Genomic DNA, 14562 nt, shown 5'->3' with positions numbered 1-14562 from the left:
ACTAAGGAGACTTGGGCTAAGAGTACATTAATAATGAAACATGCCAAATTTGATTAGTGGCTGTCAAGACTGTGTATAGAAATCTAGCGGCTGACTGAGTCCACATTGTACATTAGTCACAGCGCAACAGAACTGATGTTTGTATTAGCTAAAAAACCAGGTGGGGAGGGAGCCTTTAAAACACAGACTTCCCCTCGTTTACTCTGACGGAAAGAGAGTTTGCAAGCAGAGAGCTAAATTTAAAATTAACCAGGACTCCTCACAGAAGTGCTGGAAGACGGCACTCCCATACAGCTATACCGTTGGTATGTTTCTATGTATCAGTTTTAAATAAATGGAATTTTAAAAGTGCTGGAAAAGAAATCAAACATTTTTACCAGTTCAAAACTTAAACCCATTACATGAGAAAGATAAAAATCAATCAATCAATCAAAAGTCATAATGCATGCAACAGAGATCATCCATCTTATATGCATTTTCATGGTATTAATAAAAAAAATTGTACTAGAAAGAGGTCACGGGCAGATGAATGGAAGACGGGGAAACTGTTCTTCCTTTTCCCTTACAGTGGGGACCCTCCACTCCCCACGATGGCAGTGGCTGGCCCCTGACTACCCAGCGGACCAGTGATTCCCTGGGGTTCTTCTCACTGGGGCCAACAGGGGACTGCCCTACCTGTTGGGCCACAGAGTCTGAAGGATTAAATCTCAAGTTGCCAGGGGCCTCAAGAAATAAATGAAACTAAGATGCTAAGCAAAGGAGAGAGAGTGAGAGAGAGGTCATTGCCTGACTCCCTGGACTCAGTCAGGCAGGACCAGAGATCCCTTCCTGTTAGGTAAGTCAATAAATCCCTCTTCTGCTTGAGGCCAGTCAGATTGAGTTTCTGGTGCTTGTCATCAAGGGAGTCCTAAGAGATACAGATGGAGTTCTCAAAGCATTCTGATCTCACTGTCTCGCCCACTCCCCTCTTCCCATCCGCACTTCCCTCTGGGTTGCCCTGGAGAACTGAAATTTCTTCTCACTCCATTATTGAGTGTGCTCTGTGGTCTGTATTACCAACTGCCTTCAGGTTCACCCCTTACAGCCTCTAAGTCTATCAAAATGCTCAGCTAAAAAGGCAGCCCTTGTTTCCTCACCAGGGTTATTGAAACGGACTCCCTCCTGCTGTGCAGAGTGATCTTTCTAGAACTCAGATCTGGTCCCTTGACTTCCCTGCTAAAACCCTTCAGAGTTTCTCCATTACTCCTAGAATAAAGTCCAGAAGCCTTCATTTGCCTTGCAGAGCCCGGGGGCGGTGTCGAAGGCTCACAGCTCAGCCTCCTCTCGCCTCCTGTTGTGCCCTGGACTCTGCACCCCGCTCCAAGCCCAGGTGGCTTTCCTTTGTTTCATACTCCAGGCCCCTCAGCTGTCCAGGCCACCAGACCAGTGTCCCCTCTGTCTTAGTGCTTTTCTGTGACCCCACCAATGACCCCACCAACGCATATGTGACTCGGCTCTCCCTCTTCCGCTCCTGCAGGAATCTATTTTCTTCTGATTTCTTCTGTCTGGGCCATCCAAGTGTAGGCCCTGAAGCTTGAGTCTTTTTTATCTTAAAAAAAAAAGCTGAAAAATCACCTTTGCATCAAGAGCCATCACTGTTCTTTTGTTTGCCAGAAAACTGCCTTTCCTTAGGGTGTGTATCAGTACAGTGTGCGTTCTCAGCAGAGAGAAAAAGCACCACTTTTTATCCAGATTTCACCCTTTTGATCAGTAGCTCTAAGCCTCCGGTATTTCTCATTTAGTTACCACCATTTCCCGCTGTCAGGAAGCCAGACATCCGGCTGTCCTTCTTGACTACGCCTTTTCTTCTTCCAGATTCCCGCCCCCAAACATTCACTTCATTGACCTCAAATTTTATCAACTTTTTTTTTTCCTTTTGTACTGGGGATTGAATCCAACGGCACTTTACCACTGAGACACATCTCCAGCCCTTTTTATTTTTTTTCTTTTGAGACAGGGTCTTGCTGAATTGCTGAGCCTAGCCTTAAACTTGTGATCCTCCTGCCTCAGCCTCCCTAGTCTCCAGGATTACTGGGATGACCGGCGTGCACCACCACACGAAGCATCAATTCTTACATTATCATTTAACGTTTGGATTTTGTTTCTCTGACATTTCCAATTGCTCCGTGAGGACAGAGATATCATTTGTCTCTTTTCTGTTGTCCCTCAAAGCCAAGCAAGGTGCCCAGCGTGTAATAGGCACTCACTGATTCTCTCGACAGTTCTCTGGTGCCTTCCCTCCTCCCTATTCCCAGAGCAACTCTTTTATTAATATGAGCCGTCTTCTGTTGTGCACGTCTTATTTAATAGGCACCCCACTGAAGCAGGTACCACTTTTATCCCCACTTCATAGCTGAAGACACGAGAGCACAGAGGTTAGGTAAGGAGCCCAAGGTCGTTCAAGTAGAAGGTGAAGGAGATCTGACTCCAGAGCCCTTACTCTATCCATTCTGCAGAACCACTCGGCTCACCTGCTTGGAGAATCTCCCCAGAGTCACTGGCTCTGCTTCCTGACCGCTTTCTACTTCCATCTTTTTTTGGGGGGGGTGCTGGGGATCGAACTCAGGACCTTGTGCTTTCAAGGCAAGCAATCTACCGACTGAGCTATCTCCCCAGCCCCTACTTCCATCTTTGAAACATAATTCTGACATTTTGTCAGAAGCTTCGTCAATCCCTTCAGTGACTTCTCCTGGTTTCAGAGAGAAATCCAAATTCCTGAGTGTGAGCCACTTGGTGGCCCAGCCCTATACTCATCACCAGTCCCGACCCCACCTCTGCAGTCCCAGACTCTAGGTGGCCCTCAGTATAGGCCATGCTCTCTCCTTCCCCTGCCAGTGTCCCCATTCACCCCACTTCAAGACTTGACCCCCCTGGTTACTCCTCCAAGAAGTTTCCCTCCTTCCCCGGGTTGTTCCAAGTGCTTCCCCCAAGTATACCTCTGTCTTGTTAAAACGTCTGTTTGCTGTTTTTTATTTGTTCTTAGTGGGCGAGGATTGTGTCTCTGCCTGCCTATCACATTCTGGCACATAAGTACCATTAAATAATATTTTAGAGAAGAATGGACCATTAAGTTTCTCCAGTATGGTTTTCCACTAGTCCTTGGTAATATACTTTTCTTTGCAAGCTTTGGGCCTGGTTTCAGTATTGACTTGTCCTGACAGGAGTGAGTTTTACAGATGTGATTGACTGAATAATGATTATCCCACCCCATAGATGTTCATAATTCCCAAAGTCAGTGAGTGGGTTACCTTACATGAGAAAGGAAACTTTGCAGATGTGATTAAATTCAGGATCTTGAAATGGGGAGGGCATCCTGAATTATTCAGTTGGGCCCAATATAATCTCAAGAATTCTTTTAAGAGGGAGGCAGAAGGATCAGAGCTAGAAAAAGAAGATACGAGATTGGGAGCAGAGGACTGAAGGAGAAATGCCAAGATGAGAGATGAAGGAGAGATGAGGATGAAGATGGAGGCCTTGAGCCAAGGTGTGCAGCTTCTAGAAGCTGCAAAAGAAGGAAATATTCTCTCCTAGAGCAGCCAGACAGAAGACAGCCCTTCAAAGCAGTTTCAGACTTCTCACACTTCTGTGTCTAAGCCTTAATTCTGTGGCCATTTGTTAAGTTGCAGTAACCCTGAATGTAGCTTTTGGCACCTGGGAACATAATGCTGCTGTAATAAGTACCTAAGAATGTGGTATAGGCTTTGGAATTGGAAAGTGAGCAGAGATTTGAAAATTTTTGAGGAAAACGGTAGAAAAGGCTTAAGTTGCTTTGAACAGACTGTTAGAAGTACAAATGCTAACAAGCCTGCTGGCAAAAGCTAAGAGAAAAGTCATGAGCATGATAGATAAAATTCATATCATCTTAAGTAATACCTCAGTTTGGCATGAATAGACGGTTTGTGGCTACATGGACATAAGGCTGGTCACCCTGGTGTACCTTGCAGTCCCAGTGACTCGGGAAGCTGAGGCAGGAGGATGGCAAGTTCAAGGTCAGCCTGGGCAACTTATTGAGACCTGTCTCAAAATAAAAAAAAATATAAAGGACTGGGGATGGAACTTAGTGTTAGAGAAAGAAATGTGGACGTGAAAGGCAGCACTCATGAGAAATCAAAAGGAATTGAGATGTTCATAGCTGCTCAGTTCACAATAGCCAGACTGTGGAACCAACCTAGTGGCCCCTCTATTGATGAATGGATAAAGAAACTGTGGTATATATATACAATGGAATATTACTCAGCCATAAAGAATGATAAAATTATGGCATTTGTAGGCAAATGGATGAAATTGGAGAATATCATGCTAAGTGAGATAAACCAATCTCAAAAAAACCAAAGGACAAATGATCTCGCTGATAAGCGGATGATGACACATAATGGGGGGTGGGGGGACAAGAATGGAGGAAGGAGGGACTGTATAGAGGGAAAAGAGAGGTGGAAGGGGTGGGGGGGGAGGAAAAAATAACAGAATGAATCAAACATCATTACCCTATGTAAATGTATGATTACGCAAATGGTATGCTGTTACTCCATGTACAAACAAACAATATGTATCCCATTTGTTTACAATGAAAATAAATTTTAAAAAAAAAGGAATTGAGGAGTGTGTTATTTGAAGGTGGAGAAGAGGTGATCTTCAGGATACAGAAGCAAAAGGCTTAATGAATTTCTTCTCAGCTATGGGGAAAGCAGAACTTGTAAGCAGTGAACTTGAATCTTTAGCTGAAAATTCTGGCAAAGTGTTCAAGTCACAGCCTGATTACTTCTTGCTGCTTATAGTAAAATCCGAGAGGAAAGAGATAAATTGAGGAAAGAACTATTATGTAAAAAGGAACCATCACTCAATGGTTTGGAACATCTCAGCCTATCCACATTGCAGAAACCACTAAGAGCTAGGAGACTATTAGGAAAGCATGTTCTAGAAAGAAGGCCAAGGGTGTGGCTGGATATCCCTTCGCTAATTCCTGGGAAGGATCGAAAGGTCAGCGTGTTCAGTCACACAGATGACTCTTTGAATAGATTAGGCATGTGATTTATGAATTTACTCAGGCATCTCGGTAGAAGCCAAGAATAGGGATGGATTATCCAGGAAAAATATGTGGAGGAACCTTTTGTCTAGTGGAGCGAATCCAAATACATACAGGAGACCCATACATTTGTGTGTGTGTGTGTGTGTGTGTGTGTGTGTGTGTGTATGTGCCAGTGATTGAACCCAGGGGGCCACTTAACCACTGAGCCACATCCCCAGCCATTTTTATTCTTTTATTTTTACAACAGAATCTTGCTAAGTTGCTGAGGATGGCTTTGAACTTATAACTCCTGCCTTAGCCTCCTGGGTCACTGGGATTACAGGCGTACACCACCACACCTTGCAAGACCCATGAAATCTAAAGGATGTTAGACCACCAGAACACTGCCCTTTTGAACTGGAAGGAACAGAGGGGATTATGTGAAAGAATGTCTTATTGCAAAATTCTACAGGCAGGAAACAAACTGATAAAACTACTCAGCTGCAAACATGTGCTGCCCTTCAGGAAGAAAGAAGGACTACAAAGACAGAGCTGCAGACTCAGAAGGCAGAGCCCCAGGCCACAGAGGGTTATTCCCAGGCCTTGAAGCCTAATGGAGTTTGCCCAGTTAGAGTTTGGAATCCTTGGGATTGGTGATCCCTTTCTCTTTCCATTTTCTCCTCTTCTGAATGAGAATACTTAGTAGCTGTGATTTTAGGCATGTCCACCATTGTATTTTGGAAGCTGATAACTTGCTTTCTAGTTCCACTGGTTCATAGACAGAGAGGAATTCTGCTGTAAGATGGATTGTAGCCCCTGAATTTAGATGACTTAGATAATGAGACTTTCAGCTTGGGAGCTGGTGAGACTTAGGTGGGATTTGAACCTTAAGTAGATGCTGCAGTGGGTTGAGAATTTGGGGGATCTTGGGATGGGTACATATATTTTGCATGTGGAATGGGATTGGCTCTTTGGGAACCAGAGGGCACACTGTGGTAAGAAGCATAATAAAGTCTCCAAAAATGGCCACATCCAAATCCATGGAACCCACGGTCATGGTTCCCTACATAGTAAAAGGGATGTTGCAGAACTGATCACATTAAAAATCTTAATATTACCTTGAATTATGTGGATGGACCCAGTCTAAGAATCAGAGTTAGAAAAAGAAAACTGAAGCAGAGGTTGGGCAAGAGAGAAGTACTTCATCCTGGTTTGAATACAGAGAAGAGGACCATGAGCCAAGAATGTATCTAGAAGCTAGAAAGTCAGGCAACAGATTCTCTCCTAGAGCCGCCTTGAAGTTTATAGACCTGGGGACCAATTTTAGATCTGACTTCCAGAAGTATAAGAGAATAAATGTGTGTTGTTTTAAACCACTAAATTTGTGTTAATTTGTTAACTGCAGCAATAGAAAACTTAATACATCAGATTCAATTTTGTAATTAAAGATAGTTGTGGGTATGTCCAGACAGATGAGGAAGGCTGAATTCTGAGTTTAAAACTTTGACTGGCTTATACAACACAGCGAAGGCAAGGAAGAAAATCATGCCTTCATGAAAAACTGGACTGTTTAACTTTTTGTTTTTAGCTTTTGACATTTGCAATTTCTCCAGGTAGTGAGAAAAATGTAAGATTTTGTTTCATCCTGGAAAAGTTTAGCAGTTCTATACAAATGGTGGTTTTTTATTTGTTAAAATATTTAAAGTATGTGGGTGATACATTTCTTTATTTTACTATTTTGTCAACTTCAATCAAACACACTTTGATTTTTCCTAGCTATATTTTTACTCACTACAGAAGTCTAGTTTTAGAGCATGATTATTTTGTGCTCTTCAGCTCTTAAATGCAGTCTTCAACGCATCAGGTGGCAGGCATAGTTGACAGTTGAGTTCTTAAGACCGTTGCTCTTGTTACTATGGAACATTGTGAATGTGATTTCCATTCTCAAATATTTATTTTTTTAATGATTGGAAAGGAAACATGGGAAGCAGAGAAACCAAGGTGTGTGTGTGCATACGTGTGCAGTTTTTCGGAGTATAACCTATAGACTTTGTTGAATCCAGGTTGCATTTAGCATAATTCCCTAATGCTCATCACAATGGTCAGCTAACCAAGTAGTTCTCGCCTGTTTTGAATTCTGAACTCCGAATGGCATTTTGAATCAGTTTAAACTGATTGCACATCAGACTTCATAGATGGGAAGAGCTCTGTGGTCACTATTAGGTGGTTCTGTCGTCAGAATTGTTTAGAAAAATAGAATTATGGTGAGTACTAGGGATGTCTATCAATAGCCTTCCTGCCAAAAACAGTAAGGTTGTGGTTTCCCCACCCTTGAACTTAGGCATCCTGCGTGCGACATGCTTGGGTCAAGTGGACACGAACATATTACCTTTGCTCACCTCCACCCATAGTGACCTTGGAAGCACATGCTGACATGGGGCCTGAGTCCCTCTGGGCCTGGAATGAGCAGAGCTCCTGCAACCTGCCTTAGACCTGCAGCAGGTGCAAAGGTAACCGTGTGCTCCCATGATCTCCTGCCACTGGAAGCAGCTTTTTCTGCAGTGGGACTTCCCTTATCCTTACTAATAGAAGCATCTTGGGCAAAAATTGAATATGATTCCTCAATTCACTGATTCTCTTCATGTGTGTAATATGTCTTTGAGACACTTGGAGAGACAACATTTTTTCGAAATATCCTTCACTTACAATTCCCAGCAGAACTTATAACATGATAGCTTGTTTCTATTAATTACTGACATCATGACTTAATGACTTTGTTCTAAATTTGTTGCTGTGCAATTAAATCTGTTCTGAGCAATTTCTTATTAAATTTCTCTTAAATCTGTTCTGAGCAAAATCTTATTTTAAAGATTCCTTAATTTTTTTCTAATCTACTTTGAGTGAGAAGCAACTGTGTGAAAAATATTAGGTGCTCCAAACACTGATTTGCTTCACTTTACATTGTTTGATATAAAGTGAGATGCACAGCATGATATAAAACACTCTGTATTTCATTTTAAAGAAAAAAAGATTTCCAGAAGGCTCAGATTTTATGTGCTAACTTCATCATGATTAAATAATTCTAGCAAAATTCTAATAATCTCCATGGGCAAGTAATTTTGAGGTGTTGATTTCACCTCGTGGTAATGGCCCAAATTAATAGCTGCATTTGGAGGCTGGGGACCTAGGTCAGTGGTAAAGCCCTTGCCTCGCATGCACCAGGCCCTGGGTTTGATTCCCGCCGTGTTTTTATGTGACTGCATCTGGTGGCTTGGGCATTTCCATCCATGAACATCCAGTGATTCTGGTGGATTGAAGGCAGCTCACATAACCACCAACTTTTGGAATAAGAGAAGTTGAAGTTCTTTGCATTTGAAAATGACCACGTCCAATCTCATGTTAATTGCACTTGAAAATTCACATATAAGACATCCAATGAGATTGTTTTCTTTGCAATTACATCCTAAGGATTTCTCCATAAAAGCTGAAAGGATTATTTTATTTCCAAATGTGTTCCTGTTTTAAAATGTGTGTGATCATAGTTACCAAAGTATTTGCTTTAGCTAGTTTTCATGTACTTTCTGAAATGCAGAGGTTCAAATACACTCACGCGCACACACACACACACACACACACACAAACACAGGGAGTCATGTAGGGGCAAACCCTTTGAGGGTTTCCATTTCGTACCTTTGTGTCATTTCTCTGTGTGGATCCTTATTAGCAGTTGCAGGAGCTGTTACTTGTACTTCAACCCTGACGACTATTATGACCCCTGGGATTCTGTGTAAGACAGAACTTCTTACTGCTGGACCCAAAAGGAGAACATGAGATTCCCACACGGTGCTTCCAACTCAAGACCAACTAGAAAGCCCAGCCTCACAGATCTCCTGCTGCCTTAAATCCTCTCAGCCTGAGTGAGGCAAAAGAGGCCAAGAAGTGATAGGAGAAAACAAGTCGCATCCCTCCCGAACAGAGAAGCTGCTTTCTGCCAGCGTCCTGCACACGTGGCCTTGCTTTCAGATTTAGGAGGAGAGGTTTGCAGCAGCGTCTTGGGAAGCTGTGGGCGCCTCCTGGTAGGCTGGCTTTCCCACGGTCGGGGGTGCTCTCAGCAGCAGCAGCGTAAATACAGTTTGTCTTCAGCATCACAGAAACTACGACAGGAGTAATCAGTTTACTCTGACGTGACAAGTGTGTTCTGTTCACCGAGAAATAAGATGATTCCAAGCAAAGGAACAATGTGTTAGATTTGCTGTTTAAATAAGCCCATCATTACCTGATAGCAGTGTGCCAACAATTTTGAAAAATGGGTGATTTTTCCAATGTCAGAACCCCATTAGGATAAAAGTCCAAGGGGTGGCTGCCCTGGTGGGTCCCCTGTTGACCTCCAGGCAGCTCCGTAGAACCCCAGGGCTCAGTCTGAAAACTTCTCTGCAGAAGGGCAAATGGGGAAACCCGAAATATGAGGCATCCATTCTCTGAAACAGAAGTTCTCGAACATTTTAAAGGATCACCTCGGACCCTTGTCTAAATTTCGGGTTCCTGAGCCTCGGTCACAGAGATCCATACTCAGGGTGCCTGGAGTGAGGCCTGAGAATATGCATTCGAACAAGGCTCCCAGATGGTTCGACACAGCATGGGTGAGACATGAAAAATAACCTGCCCTTTTCGATGGCTTCCTCTTAGTCCCAGTGGTTCCCAGTTTATTTTAGGGAGACTACTTAGTTTACAAAGGTCAAATTCCATGGAGATTGTTTTTGTCTTGCCAAGGGAAACAATATCTGAGTCACCTCTTCCATGGTCTCCCAGTTGAATTCTCTTTTCCTATTCCTGGTGCAACTCAGACGTCTCATGGCCCATCCCCCTCCACGGGGTCTGCTCCGTCTCAGCTGCTTCTAGGGGTGACCTCATGTCTTCACTGCTCCCACCAACCGGCTTCTTCCTCCTCCTTCCTCCAGCCCTCTTGCTTGCTTGCTTCTTCTTTTTAAATTTTTTCTTATTTCTATTTATTTTTGCACTGCTGGGGATTGAGCCCCAATGCCTGGCATGTGCCAAGCAAGTGTGCCAACTCTGAACTGCACTCAAAGCCTTGTTCTTTTTCATTTTGTACAGTAGGCAGATGTCTTTCAACCTCCTGTTCCCCAACAAAACATTCCCAAAATAGAAGTTAAATGATGTTTATAATCAAATACAAACCTGACCTCTTTATGGAAGTGCAGCCAACCAGCACGTACATAAACACTCCCGTGTGGTAAGGTGCTCGGTGTTTGAGATGCACAGCAATAGAAGAATGAGCCTTAAAAAACACACACACATTTTACAACTGAGATCCCACTACGTACCCAACAGAATGGCCATAATCAAAAAGATGACAGCAGATGCTGGCTGACGTGGAGAAACTGGGACCCTCGCACATTGCTGTCCAATGCTGCAGCCACTTTGGAAAGAAACATCAACTTACTATGGAATCCAGCATTTCTGCTCCTCGGAATCTACCCAAGAGAAATGAAAACCTGTCTGCACACTGAAAATAATCCAGATGCCCATCAAGTGATGGATAGGTGAACCGAAGGTGGTATATTCATACACTGGAGTGTTATTTAGCAATTAAATGAAATACTGATGTATGATCAGGCACATGGATGAACCTCAGAAATATTATGCGAGGGCTGGGGAGATAGCTCAGTGGCAGGGTGCTTGCCCGGTGTGCAGGGGGTCGAGTTCAGTCCCCAGCACTGAGAAAAAAACACATGCTAAGTGAAGAGGCCAGCTGGTACAATAGCAACAGTAGCTGGTACCTAAATGGAGGCAGTGGCATGAAACCTTGTTAGTATTTGCTATGGGGGTTGTGGTTTGTCCCCCTAAGGTTCATGAGCTGGGGGCCTGGCCTCAGTGTGGCATGTTGAGAGGTCGTGGAACCTTTAAGAGGTGGGGCCTAGTAGGAGGTAAGAGGTAATTAGGTCACTGGGGGCACTGATCTCTGAAGAGACTAATGCTGTTCTCGTGGAGTGATTTAATTCTCTTGAGAGTGGATTCTTATAAAGCAACCCTCTCTCACACACATACACACTTGGCTCCTTCTGCACAGGGCCATTTCCATTTCTGTTTCTCCATCATGTTGTCTTGCAGCCAGGGGGGCCCTCACCAGAGGCAGAACAGATGGGCCGCCTGATTTTGGACTTTCAGCCTCAGACTGAAGTAAATAAACTTCTTTTTTAAATAAATCACTCAGCTTCAGGTATGTTGTTACAGCAATAGAAAGCAGACAAACACAGTAGCCATTTTATTCACCACTACCATGGATTCATAGTAGAAAAACATATTCTATTTTCACTTCAGAATGGCCTTGATGAAGCACTACAAATTATTTAGTTTTATTAGTTTTAGTAAATCTGGGGGCAAGGACGAATCTTTTTGATAGTCTATGTGATAAAATGGGAAGTACATGGAAAACATTTCTTCTACATACCAAGTAAAGTGGTTATCATGAAGAAAGCACTTGTACAGTTGATTGGGTCACCAGCTGAACTGGAAGTTCTTTTTTTATGAATGCCATCTCTACTCTAAAAAAAAAAGAAATCCTGGAAGACAAACCATTGATATTCAGACCTGAGGATTTGGCCCATCATTTTTTAAAAAATGAATGAAGAAAACCTCTCAGTTTAAATAAAGTAATTGACAGTTTTTGTTGCCAGTGATAAAAGTCAACAATAGTAAACCAAAAACTAGAATTCTGGAAAAATTTTTTATCCACAAACAAGCTTCATAGCTGCAGTCTAGAGTTTTCTGATAAGATGGACAGTGGTATCAATAAATGCAACATTTTTTTCATATTGTTTAGTGAAATGTGTCCAGATTTGAAGATGATCGGTAAAAGGACCTTGATCCTAAAAAGTTAGAGAACTGCTGGCCTGGTGAATAACAGCTTAGACTCTGGGGCCAGAGGCTTTAGGTTCAAATCCCAATCCTTCCACTTAGAACTGGTTGCTCTTGGGTAAGTATTGCACCTCTCCAGGACTCGGCTCGCTTACCTGTAAACTGGGGACAGCTGTGGTACCAGCCTCAGAGGGTTTTTTTTTTTTTTTTTTTTTTTTTTTTTATTGTGAACAAATGGGATACATGTTCTTTCTCTGTTTGTACATAGAGTAAAGGCATACCATTTGTGTAATCATACGTTTTCATAGGGTGATGTTGGTTGATTCATTCTGTTATTTTTCCCCTTCCCCCCACCCCTCCCATCCCTCTTTTCCCTTTATATAGTCCTTCCTTCCCCCATTCTTGCCCCCCTCCCTAACCCTCACTCTAACCCTAAAACTAACCCCTCAGAGGGATATTGTAAGCATGAAAATGAGTTTATATGTAAATACTTAGGAACCCTAAAGTGGTACATGTAAATCACTTAGAACAGTGCCTGACTTAGAACAGCGCTCAGTGTTAATCTTAGTCTTGGTGAGTTAAAAAAAAAGAATGATTCATTATAAACGCATAATAGAATTATTCTGTAATTTTGTGTGTGTGTGTTTAAACTGGAGCTTTGCCTCTCTGGTCCTGGGAGTACACACCTGTGAATGATATGACACTTTTTTTTTTTTTTTTTTTTTTTTTTTTTGCGGTGCTGGGGACCGAACCTAGGACCTTGTGCTTGCAAGGCAAGCACTCTACCAACTGAGCTATCTCCCCAGCCCCACACCTGTGAATGAATGACACGGTGCTGAGGACCAGCTGGTCCTCTCTCCTGACGGTCCATTGAGCCACTGTTGTCTGGGAAATTGTTCTTTACTTAACAACTACACAATAGGTATTCATGGAAGCGTTGATGAAGCAACGTGATTAGAAAGGGTACAGTTTAATAAACTGAATAACATAGATGACAATTGTATATCACTCGTATTAGAATTAAAAGTGACTTTCCTGCCACAGCAGGTTTGAAAATTTTGGTGTCATTTAAGCACAAAGAGTTTGGGAGACGGCTGGGGATGTAGCTCAGTGGTTGAGCTCTTGTCTAGCATCTGTGAGGCCCTGGGTTTGGTCCTCGGTACCACAAAAAAAAAAAAAAAAAAAAGAACAGTTTGGAGATTGTGTGATTGGAGAAAAAATCATAAGATTCTGTCGTCTCATACATACCCATTTTCAGTATTGAATCTAAGAGGACAGACAGTTTAAGGGAGAAAATGTCCCCAACTTGGAAGGGCAGTTGTCTTCAGCCCTGCAGGGGGACTACGTTTGAGCTGTTTTCATCGTTTTAAAGAGAAGCCAATCGTCGGGACTGTTCATTCATTCTGCCAATGTCTGCTGAGCACCTTCTGGGAAGAGCCAGGCACCACACCCCCACGCCCCAGGGGGAAGAGAGGACACAGGCCTGCCTTCTAGAACTAGTGCAATTACAGTTTTCGGATTTCCTCCACCTGTTTATCAAAGACAAGACAGCTCATTGGGTGTTCCCTGCCTACGTCAGCAGAGGAGATAGTGTGTATTTCACACTTCATGAATGTTCATGAAAACATCCTTAAGTTTAGTGTAAGGTTGGGAAGATAAGCGACACCCCAAGAGAATTATTATGGTAGTTCCTTTTCCTAGAAAAACATAAACAAAATTACCATATGTTTTAGAGTGCTGCAGATAAACTCGTGTTTGATGATAAATAACAACCACAGCATGAAAGTCATTGGAATTTCACTGGCGTCACTGGCTTCTGTTGTCTTGGGAGAAATATGAAGGCAAAAGAGTCCATTTGGGGACCTCTGTTTTATGTGTCATCTCATGTCCCTCCACACGTGATGATGTGGAGCTGGACCACAGCAGTTTTTATTCCTCCCCATAGATGGGGTCTTAAATCATGGCCGTACCTCAAGTTCCTTGAATCTGTTGTCCTCTGTCAAGTAGGGTCAGGATAGTCTTTGCTTTCAGTTTGGGGTATGCTTTGCAAGGAAATCTGAAGTATTTTGAATATTTCCCAACAGAACGGTCATGTTGTTGAGACAGTGTGCTTCCCGAAACACGGGCACCTTAAGATCTGAGAGCATTTCTTTGCCATGTGGCTGCTATACTGGGAATAAAGAAATCAGATAAGGCAAAAAGCCAAAGAAACACATTTGAACACAGGCTAGTATTGCATTTGATTAATTCAATCAAATTCAAGCCTGGTATTTGTTGTGGGGTGAAAATATTCATTCTTTTTAGTGGCGTTCATGTCCTTGTCCCAGCTGGGGACTCATGTAAACTTGATGTCCCTGTAACTGCTGTTTATCTTTCACAAACAAAACACAGTGAAGTCGGTTCACCTGGGCAAGTGGACAATGACCCTGATTCTACTGCTGCTCTTTTTTGATGCTAGAACCTTCTGTTCTTTGACTCTCTGGCTATTAGAATTGAAGAATTACACATTAGCTGCACGGTGTTTTCTAAACAAAGTAATGGCTGTTATAAAGCTAATTCCTCCTTTCAGGACAGTTTCCTGTTAAAATGTCTGGCAGGCTCCACCGTGTTGTGTAACATCTTTGCAAGGGACTCTCGTCCTT

The 14562-nt window shown here is 42.8% G+C and overlaps 1 protein-coding gene across 1 annotated transcript in view; it reads left to right on the top strand.

The window, feature by feature from the left end:
• Positions 1–14562, top strand: part of C12H1orf21 (chromosome 12 C1orf21 homolog) — a 220764-nt gene that overhangs the window by 170549 nt on the left and 35653 nt on the right. The gene's annotated exons all lie outside the window — the stretch shown is intronic.

This window comes from Sciurus carolinensis, chromosome 12 (genome assembly GCF_902686445.1).
Source record: "Sciurus carolinensis chromosome 12, mSciCar1.2, whole genome shotgun sequence".
Lineage (NCBI taxonomy): Eukaryota > Metazoa > Chordata > Mammalia > Rodentia > Sciuridae > Sciurus > Sciurus carolinensis.
This window is presented reverse-complemented; position numbering and strand designations above follow the sequence as displayed.